This window comes from Jaculus jaculus, chromosome 7, assembly GCF_020740685.1.
Source record: "Jaculus jaculus isolate mJacJac1 chromosome 7, mJacJac1.mat.Y.cur, whole genome shotgun sequence".
Lineage (NCBI taxonomy): Eukaryota > Metazoa > Chordata > Mammalia > Rodentia > Dipodidae > Jaculus > Jaculus jaculus.
The window spans coordinates 122,119,944-122,130,825 of record NC_059108.1 but is presented as its reverse complement, the minus strand read 5'-3'; the positions used below and the strand labels follow the sequence as shown (position 1 = coordinate 122,130,825).

Here is a 10,882-nt window from a genome sequence, read left to right as displayed (position 1 = left end):
AATGCAGGGAGCACAATACTGGCTCACAATGTGGGTATGCAACACCAAGTGGACCGTGGACCCCTGACAGCTCAGGCCTTCACTATAACATTCAGTGAATGATGTACAGACGGTTGCCCACAACTTCCACCAGCCTGGAGGTGGGGACCCCTTGCCACAGACACCACAAATGCAGGAGTGGTGGTGGGGTGGGCAGGTCCAAGGAGTCTGCACCGGAGCCACCTGCACCACCCGGGCAGGGGGTGGGGCGCGCGTCTAGTCCAAGCCAGTCTCCCCTCGGGACTCTGGAAGGCGGTGGGAGGCGGCGGGGGTTCGGGGGGGGGGCAGCGGGCCCACGGGCCGGCGGGCGCGGAAGGAGTTAAATGGGGCCCGGGGGAGGAGGGGGGTGCAGAGCGCCTGTCAGCCGCGAGCATGTGCAGTGTGCACCGCATCCGTACTATGGGTGAGTGCCGCCGCCGCCGCCGCCTGGGGCTCGGTTCCGCCGGGCAGGGCAGCGGCGGCCGCAGCGGGCATCGACTCTGGCTGCGGGATTGGGCGCGGGCGCACGGGCGGAGTGGGGGAGGCTCGGCCGGCCGACTGGGCGCGGGGGGAGCCCGAGCGCCGCGCGTGGGGGCGGGGAGCAGGCGGCGCACGAGGGCGCCCCGAGTCCTGGCGCGGGAGGACGGAGGAGGAGGAGCGGGAGCCAGCTGGAGAGACGGCGCTCCAGGCGGCACCTGCGTCCGGCAGGCGAGCCGGCCCGGTGCCCACCCGCGTCCCCGACCTCCCCACCCACCGCACGCACCGGTAGGTGCCCGCGGATGTCCGCGTGGAGAGAGGCCTTCCCGCCTCGGGGTGGAGAGGTGGCGCGCGGGGCCGGGGCCGGGGCTTGGGGGGCCTCGCGGGCGACAGCCAGGGCGGTGATGGGGAAGACCCCGGGAGCCCGCGTGGGGACGCCGCCGCTCCCTTCTTTGCTTTCGGTTTCGTGGCGGCTGCTCGCTCCGAGGTTTGGCCCGAGAGCCGGCCGCCGAGCACGGGCGGCGGGGGTCGGAGCTCGGATCCCACCGCCTCCCCACCGCCACCAGCGCGGGGGATGGGCGCGCAGGGGGGCGTGTTGGTGGAAGGGGTGCGTGCACACCCCGGGCAACTTTCCCCGCTGGAGACAAAGGGGTGCCGGATGGAGGCGAGGGTGACGGATCCGGTGGAGGATCTCGGGCAGCGGAAGGTTGACACCTCTTTCCAAACCGCACCCCCCCATCCTCCCCAACCCCCACGGGCGGGGAGTACCCCGGGGAGGCGACCTCGGGAGAACTGAGGGGGGCGCCAGACTGAATGCGAGCCGCAGAGCCAGGTCTTGGGAGTGGGGACCACAGACCCTTCCGAGTTCGAGAACGAGGACTTTTTTTTTTTTTTTTTTTGGCTGAAGGGGAAGGAACCCTTGTTAGAGGATGTCTGGGTGCATGGAACGAAACGGGGTGATGGTGGGTTGCACACCTAGGCGCCCTCCTCTCCTGGCTTGCCTGCTCTTCGTCGTCTCTCCCTGATGTCTGGTTCTTGCGGGGAGGTGCAGGGCTAGGATGGGGAGAGAGAGCCTGGCAGCCCTGTTCTTGGCAAGGCCGGGGAGGTCGTTGGCGGCTGCCCAGGTGTCTTCTGTGCTCTTTCCACGCCCGGTCGGTCGGAACTCACCCGCTTTTCTTTCTTTTTTCTTTTTTTCTTCCCCTCCTGACTTTTGGGGGGTGAAGGGAGAGAGAGATTATGTTGGCCTCAGGTACAAAGTTTCCGGTGGCACCTTGTTCTGCTGCTGTTTCTAGACTTAAGGAGGGGAACGCGCGACCATCGGGCAAGTGTCTACCACTGTAACCTTGGGGGGGGGCTTGCTTTGACAACCTATTGTCGAGTGTTCTCTGCACCCCGGTAAACATTAACTGTAATTCTCACCTGCAGACTAGAGGCCTCCGAAAGCTAGGTTTCAGGACCCCAGTCCCAGACCCTGTGTCTCCTGGAACGAGGTGCCTCTGGCTTGCATGTGACCACTGGCTCCAGCCCTGTGGCAGGACATCCCCCCCCCCCACACACCCCAAGGAGGTCAGGTCATTTCCCTGGTTGGGAAGCAGAGCCACATCTGCTTGTGCGTGAGGAGGACATGGGCACTGGAGGCTGTGGGCAGCTGGGTGACTCTCACGCATCTCTAGTGGGTGAGCAGCTCATGAATACAGGTGCTCGGGCCAGGGGTGGGTCTGCCAAGGTCTGGAGACAGGGAGGGGGCGGGTTGGGATGAGGCTCATTCTCGCTCTTTGAGACTTTGTGTTTATAGAGACCGAGGTGAGAGTGAGGAGGGCTCGTGTTTGGAGGAAAATGATAAAGCTTAGTGTTGAATTGGGTCACTTCAAAACAGGAGCAAGAGAGCGTCCAGGACCCGTTAGAGATGGCAGGAGAAGCGGAAGTGCCCTGAGCTTTCCATCTGTGGTCCTGGAACTAAGGTGACTAAGGTCACTTGCAGGTGCTAACGCAGAGATGCCAGCCAGCGCCACTCTTAGGAACGCTGCCTTCTAGTTTTCTAATTGGGCAGGGTTGGGTTGGTTACTGCCCAGTCTCCAGTTGGGTCTATCCCAAGCGGTTTATTCACAGCTGAGGATGGCGATATGGAGATCTAACCTCCCCACCTGCCAAGGTGAGCGAGGCTTCCTGTGGGCTTTCTCTGGGTTCTTCAAATGTACAGACTGTAGTAAGGTAGGAAAGTGAAATTCCCTTCAGGGTGATGAGGCATGACTTTTGTTTTGTTTTGTTTTGTTTTTTGAGGTAGGGTTTTGCTCTAGCCCCGGCTGACCTGGAATTCACTATGTAGTCTCAGGCTGGCCTTGAACTCACAGTGATCCTCCTACCTCAGCCTCCTGAATGCTGGAATTAAAGGTCTGCTTCACCACACCCACTTTTATTTTTTTGAGGCAGCGTTTTGTTCATCCTAGCCCAGACTAACCCGAAACTCACTCACTCTGTGGTCCAGGCTAGCCTCAGACTCACAGCAACCCTCTTACCTCAGCCTCATCTGGTGCTGGGATTAAAGGCGTGAGCCTCCACACTCAGCTTGAGGTTTTACACGCATGAAGTGTTTGAGTCCTGTGTGTGTGTGTTGGGGGGGGGGTCTTTGGATACAAGATACTAGCGAGTTACTGAGGTGTATCGTGTGTTTATTCGGTTGTATCACATCTATCTTTTCTAAAGGGAAAGGTGCCACTTTTCAGCTTTTGTGATAGGGAAAGGCCAGCGTTGGGTTTTAAAAGTGTAGTTTTTTATCAGAAACGCAGTGACTGTAGCTGTGCCTCTACTCCTGGGACATCTTGGAGCTCCTCCCGGGGAGGATCTTCCCTGGGAGGCGTCCAGCCAAGAGGTTAGTGACAGCGGCCCTCTAAGCTGGGAGAGGGGCTCCGATGATGTCAGGGGAGGGGAGGGCAGGCTCAGAGCCACAGGAGAGACCTTGTTAAGTCAGGACAGTGAAGCAACTTGGCCTTCGCAGCAGCCGTATCAGATCTGGCCGTCCTTGAGGGAGGAAAGGGATAGCCGCCCAGCGCTCTCAAATTTGGGTCTCTTTACTCACCTCCCTGCTTGCTCCGCCCTCCCTCTAATTACAGACAAGGTGGTTTGGGTTTTAGTTTTAGTTTTAGTTTAGTTTAGTTTTTTTTTAAATTTATTTCAGGAACATTCCTTTTTAAAGTGTGGGGAATTTCTGCCTTGGCACCCTCTCAGCTCTCTTTGTGCCAATACCTGGCCAAGGAGGGAATGGATAGGGAGGGATTCAGAAAATCAAGCCTTTCTGGTGAGATTTTCTACTCCCCCCCCCCCAACTCCTTCTCAGAAACCAGAAGGGTGTGTGTGTGTGTGTGTGTGTGTGTGTGTGTGTGTGTGTGTGTGTTTGAGGTGGGATCTTGCTGTAGCCCAGCTGACCTGGAATTCACTATGTAGTCTCCGGGTGGCCTTGAACTCTCAGTGATTCTACTGTCTCAACCTCTGGGATTAAAGGTGTGTGCCACCAGGCCTGGCTGAAGGTTTGTTTTTGTTTGTTTGTTTATTTATTTATTTGACAAAGAAAGAGGGAGGGAAGGAGAGAATGGGCATCCCAGGGCATCTAGCCACTGCAAACGAACTCCAGACACATGCGCCCCCTTGTGCATCTGGCTAACTTGGGTCCTGGAGAATAGAACCAGGGGTTCTTTGGCTTTGCAGGCAAACCCCTTAACCACTAAGCCATCCTTCTAGCCCTGAAGGTTTGTTTTTGAAAAGTAAAGTGAAAGCCAATTTGGGGGTAAGGGGAATTTATTTATTATTTGTAGGAAGGAACAAGAGAGAGAGAGAAAGAGAATGGGCACCCCAGGGCCTCTTGCCATTGTAAATGAACTCCAGATGCATGCACTTCTTTGTGCATCTAGCTTTACATGAGTACTGGGAAATCAAACCCAGGCTGTTAAGCTTTGCAAGCGAGTACCTTTAACCTCTAACCCATCTCCCCAGCCCTGGGAAGGGGAAGTTTTGGTTATAGTCCCCAAGTTGGGGAAAATAGAGTCACAATGAGAATTAGTACACTGGCTGTAATGTGTGTGTGTGTGTGTGTGTGTGTGTGTGTGTGTGAATACATGTGTTAGGTGAATTTGCCTTTCTTGGGATTTTTGAGTGTTTAGAATCCAGTACCCTACAGTTTATAGGCTATACCTTTTTTTTTTTTTTTTTTTGGTTTTTCGAGGTAGGGTCTCATTCTGGTCCAGGCTGACCTGGAATTAACTCTGTCATCTCAGGGTGGCCTTGAACTCATGGCAGTCCTCCTACCTCTGCCTCCCGAGTGCTGGAATTAAAGGCGTGCGCCACCATGCCCGGCTTAGGCTATACCTTTTTAAATTTTTTAAAAAATTTATTTATTTATTTGAGAGCTACAGACACAGAGAGAAAGACAGATAGAGGAAGAGAGAGAGAATGAATGGGCGTGCCAGGGCTTCCAGCCTCTGCAAACGAACTCCAGATGCGTGCGCCCCCTTGTGCATCTGGCTAACGTGGGACCTGGGGAACCGAGCCTCGAACCGGGGTCCTTAGGCTTCACAGGCAAGTGCTTAACTGCTAAGCCATCTCTCCAGCCCAGGCTATACCTTTTTAAAACTTTGTTTTTGTTTTTCAAGGTAGGGTCTCACTCTAGCCCAGGCTGACCTAGAATTCACTATGGAGTCTCAGGGTGGCCTTGAGCTCACAGTGATCCTCCTACCTCTGCCTCCCGAGTGTTGTCATCAAAGACATGTGCCACCATGCCTGGCTACTTTTTAGCTTTTTAAATATATTTTAGTTATTTATTTACAAGCAGAGTAAGTTAGAAGAGGGAAAGAAAGAGGCAGAGAGAATGGGCACACCAGAGTCTCTAGACACTGTAATCAAACTCCAGATGCATGCACTACCTTGTGCAGTCTGCTTTACATGGGTATTGGGGAACTGATTGCAGGCAAGTGCCTTAACAGCTAAGCCATCTCCCCAGCTCTGGTCTCTGTTTTATTAATTAAATTTTTTTTTATTTTATTTATCCATTAGAGAGAGAGAGAGAGGGAGAGAGAGAGAGAATGGGTGCACCAGGGCATCCAGCCACTGCAAACAACCTCCAGACATACACGCCCCCTTGTGCATCTGGCTTACATGGGCACTGGATTCGCGGGCAAGCGCCTTAACTGCTAAGCCGTCTCTCCAGCCCCTCTCTTTTATTTTAATGTCATTATCTTTTCCTCCTGTTATGAAGGTCAGTTATACTTTTTAATTATGGGACAATAGATGTTTGGCGAGTGTTTGGTTCAAGATATACATTTGGGAGCTGACTCGGCCATGAAAGGCACTTGCTTTCAAAGCCTGATGGCTTAAGTTTGACTCCTCAATACCCACATAAAGCCAGATACACAAAAGTGTCACATACATCTAGAGTTTGTTTACAGTGTCAAGATGTCCTGGTGTGTCCATTCTCTCTCTCTCTCTGCTTGCAAACACACACACACACACACACACACACACACACACACACACATACACACATTTGGGTTGGGTATGCCTGGAACCCTAGCACTTAGGAGGCAGAGGCAGCAGAACTACTGCAAGTTTGAAGCCAGCCCGGGCTCCATAATGAGATTCTGGCTCCAAAAAGGGAAAACAAAACAAAACAAACAAACAAACAAACAAAACCCACATTTGCCTCAGACTCAAGCTATCGATGTTGCTGTGATCCAAGGAACAGGGAGTGGGGTTCTTCCCCTGGTCCCCATGTGCATAAAGGGAACCGAGGCTAAGTAAATAACCCTGCTGATTGAGACCACTCCCTCCTCTGGAATGCTGGCGATGTGCAAGATCTCATCTACCCAACTCATAGGAAGATGTGATAGATAAGGAAACACCTCTGGAGAGGCACGTTCTGCCACCTCTCGTCTATCCAGAAGTCCCACATTCAGAACATACTGGGTTACCCACTTCTGACTGCTTTTGCAGTTGCGCTTGAATGAAGGTTCATCTATTCATTGTTTCTGATTATAAGAGGCACTCCTGTCTCATGAGCTTCTAGAATGGTCAATTTCCATTAGAGAGGTCACTCAGCCTGAGTGCCCCTCCCAATCACGCCCTGAGGCAGGGTCTCACTCTAGTCCAGGCTGACCTAGAATTCACTATGTAATCTCAGGGTGGCCTTAAACTCATTGTGATCCTCCTACCTCTGCCTCCCAAGTGCTGAGATTAAAGGCGTCCACCACCACACCTGTTTTTTTTTTAATTTAATTTTATTTTTTAATTGTTGCTTTAGGTAAGGTTGCACTCTAGCCCAGGCTGACCTGGAACTCCCTCGGTAGTTCCAGACTGGCCTTGAACTCACAGCGATCCTCCTACCTCGCCTCCTGAGTGCTGGGATTAAAGGTGTGAACCACCAAGGGCTGGAGAGATGGCTTCACAGTTAAGGCGCAGGCCTGTAAAGCCTGAGGATCCAGGTTCGATTCTCCAGGTCCCACATAGGCCAGATGCACATAGTGGCGCATGCATCTGGAGTTTGTTTGCAGTGACTAGAAGCCCTGGTGTGTCCATCCTCACTCTCTCTCTCTCCCTCTGACTGCAATAAATAAATAAAAATAAAATCTTTTAAAAAAAAAAAGGGCTGGAGAGATGGCTTAGCGGTTAAGCGCTTGCCTGTGAAGCCTAAGGACCCTGGTTCAAGGCTCGGTTCCCCAGGTCCCACGTTAGCCAGATGCACAAGGGGGCGCACGTGTCTGGAGTTCGTTTGCAGAGGCTGGAAGCCCTGGCGCGCCCATTCTCTCTCTCTCCCTCTATCTGTCTTTCTCTCTCTGTCTGTCACTCTCAAATAAATAAATAAAAAATTTAAAAAAAAAAAAGGTGTGAACCACCATGGCAGGCAGCCTGAGTTTTAATAAGGCCTTGACACCCACCTGAGTCTAGAACAACGAACATTATTGAGTCTTAGCCCTTCATGGGTTCTGCATCTGTGCATTCAACCAATCACAGATCAAAACTAGCCAAAAGACAGTGTATCTATTCTGAACATATGTAGACATTTAAAAGCTATTTACATAGCATTTATGTTCAGTTAGGCATTATAGGTAATCAAGAGATCATTTAAAACATACAGGAAAATATTTTTAAGAACACATAGGAGAATGTGCCTAGGTTATGTGCATTTCACATAAGGTACTTGGCATTTCTGCAGATTTTGATATCTATGGAGGTTTCTAGAACCAACTGCCAATGAATGACTGTAATGCCAAGTGCTGGTTTCACTGTGGTGAGCACTTCATGTAGTCCTCACGAGGGAGGTGTTTGTGTCATCTCTGTTTTACAAATGAGTAAACCAAGGCAGAGAGAGGTTAAAGCAGTTTAACTAAGGTCACAAGGTTGCCATCAGTGCTGGGATTTGAATGGAAGGAATCTGACCCTTTTAAGCATCAGCACTCTTGGTGAAGAAGGTTGGGAAGGACCAGTTTTTAGAGGTCATTGAAGGTTCTTCACGCAGGCACTGGAGTTCTCCATGCATTGCCTTTACTTGCTTTTCCATTCATTCTCCTTTTTTTTTGTTTTTTTTTTTTTTTGAGGTAGGGTCTCACTGTAGTCTGAGCTGACCTGGAATTCACTATGTAGTTTCAAGGTGGCCTCAAATTCATGGCCCAACAATTCCTTTTTAAAATTATGTTACATATGAGCTAGGTGTGGTGATACACACCGTGCCTTTAATCCCAGCACTCGGGAGGCAGAAGTAGGAGGATCACTATGAGTTCGAGGCCACCCTGAGACTACATAGTGAATTCCAGGTCAGCCTGGGCTACAGCGAGATCCTACCTCAGAAACAAATAAACAAGAAATTATTTATTTGTAAGGAGAGAAAGAAAAAGAGAGAGAGGGAGAGGAAGTGGGTGCACCAGGGCCTCTAGCTACTGCAAGCCAGCTCTAGATACATGCACCATTTGTGCATCTGACTTTATCTGGGTACTAGGGAATCAAACCCAGGCAGTCAGGCTTTGCAAGCAAGTGCCTTTAACCACTGAACCATCTTCCCTCCCTCTTTCAAGGTAGGGTCTCACTCTAGCCCAGGCTGACCAATTCACTATGTATTCTCAGGATGGCCTCGAACTCACAGCGATCCTCCTACCTCTGCCTCTCAAGTGCTGGGATTAAAGGGGTGCACCATCACACCTCCGGCTCCAACAGCTTTTTTTTTTCTTATTTATTTATTATTAGAGATGGAGATAAGGACAGAGAGAGAGAGAGGGCGGGAGAGAGAGAGAGAGAATGGGTGTGCCAGGACCTCTAGCCACTGCAAATGAACTCCAGATGCATGCACCACTATGTGTAGCTGGCTTACGTGGGACCTGGAGAATCGAACCTGGGTCCTTAGACTTCACAGGAAAGTGCTTTAACCACTAAGCCATCTCTCCAGCCCCTCCCCCACTCAACAGGTTTTTTTGTTTTTTTTTTCCTTTTTATGTCTAGGTTACCTGTCACATACACATACTGTGCCTTACACTGTCACCCTGCCTGCACGGCCCCTCTCATCTGCCTGCTTCCTACCCACATTAAAGTGTATTTGGCCCAAACCACTTCTGCTAAGATCTTTCCACTTCTCTTGTTCATCAATTATTGTATGCTTTATGCCAAGGACAGTGAACATGCAGTTGGCAAACATAGACCCTTATCTCTATATGCCACTCGCGGTCTGTTACTAATGTATACAAGGTCTTGGCTTCTCTAAAGCTTGGGTTTGTCACTTTTAAGATGTGGGTGTAGATTAGATCCCTTCAAAGTGCACTGTTCTACTATTTTGTTCACCCTTCTGTCCCCCCTAATGTTTAAGCTCCTCGGGGTTCAGGATGCTTACACAAGGCTTTACACACTGGAGGTAGTTAATAATATTACTTGATTGGCTGGAGAGAAATACTTTTTGCACTCAGCCAACATTCAAAAATTGTCCCCTTTTGGGGATCACAAGCAATGACTTAGCAGGTTTTTACTCTCTGGCATAATTTAAGACAAATAGTTGGGCTTCAATCTGCTGCTTTTTTTTTTTCTTTCAGAGAACTAATTAATACCCATAAGGCCCGTAGTTCTTTTTTTTTTTTTTGAGGTATGGTCTCACTTTAGCCCAGGCTGACCCTGGAATTCACTATGTAGTCTTAGGCTGGCTTCACACTCAGTGATCTTCCTACCTCTGCCTCCCGAGTGCTGTAATGTACACTCTTAAAAAGTGATATGGTCATGGAAAAACATGAAAATCACACAGAAATGCATAACCATAGAATCTAAGGTGTTATAGTGAACCACTTTCCTCCTCCTCCACTTCTGAAACCAAAAGGAGTTGTGGTACAGCATTGCGCATGTCAGCGGACCAGCCCAGCTACATGAGCCTGGTTTCTGGCTCTTCCACAGACCAGGATTTTCTCCCTTTCTTTCTGCAAGAACCCTGCATGTCCTCAGATTATGGAGATTCAGGAATGAACTGTCCCTTCCTAATCACAGGGCACGTCCCCCACTATGCCTTGTCCCCACTGAGAAATGACGGCCAGGCCTATGGGAATGGAAGTCTTCCCCCACTACTAAGGAACCAGTCTCCCTCAAGGGTCTGAGCTGCACCTCAAGTGGCTTGACCACTTTAACCCGTTCAAGGAGCTCTGGAGTGCCCTCTCCTCGGTCCCTAGCCCTGCCCACGGTTCCTCACGATATAGCACTTCCTCAAATACCCTTAAGCATCCTATTAGGTTCTGTTTACTCATCTGCTTATCTATCAAGGAAGATAGTTCAGAGACCTCGCCCAGCACCTGCTTGTCTGATTTCCTCTAAACACATCTCTGCCTTCAGACATTGGACTATTTTTGCTTCCCTGGCCCATCTAGGTGACTTATGGTCTTTCCATTGTTGTTTTGGCCTGGAAAAAAAAATGCAGAGATATAATATAATTTGAATTAGGGAAATGATATTTCCCAAAGGTGCCCCATAAAAGACTGGCACATTGTGTATGGACCGTTCATGAGCTTTGTGTCTGTATCAGTTAAAGACAGCTGTCTTCTCTCTGAGGCCGGTCGCTTGAATTCACCCTGCGTCTGCTTATCTGTATGTCCCCATGGGCACTGCAGTTTCTGTTGCTTCTAGAGACAGTCTTCAGTGGTGGTGCCCCTTTTTACTTAGCAAATATTTGTAGTACCTCCTGATTACTCTGAATAAGATTCACAGATAGGAACACCTACATTAACTTTTGTCTATTTATTTTTGCAGTTCTAGGAAACTCAGGTTTGTATATGCTAGCCAAGTGCTCTACCATAGAACTATGTCCGTGGCCCTTGTGGTATGTCCGTCCTCTCTCTTCCTTCCTTCCTTCCTTCCTTCCTTCCTTCCTTCCTTCCTTCCTTCC

General features: G+C 50.3%; 1 protein-coding gene across 2 annotated transcripts in view; it reads left to right on the top strand.

Annotated features, from left to right (window-relative positions):
* The first annotated feature begins 372 nt into the window (after positions 1 to 372).
* The window catches only part of Tmem229b (transmembrane protein 229B), a 50,948-nt gene continuing 40,438 nt past the window's right edge, over positions 373 to 10,882 (top strand). The window contains exon 1 of one of the 2 annotated variants that reach the window (XM_045155301.1): positions 373 to 442. The gene's annotated coding sequence lies outside the window, so the exon portion shown is untranslated. Of the gene's footprint in view, positions 443 to 662; positions 784 to 10,882 lie in introns of those variants that run through there. The other variant, XM_045155300.1, reaches the window with a different exon arrangement.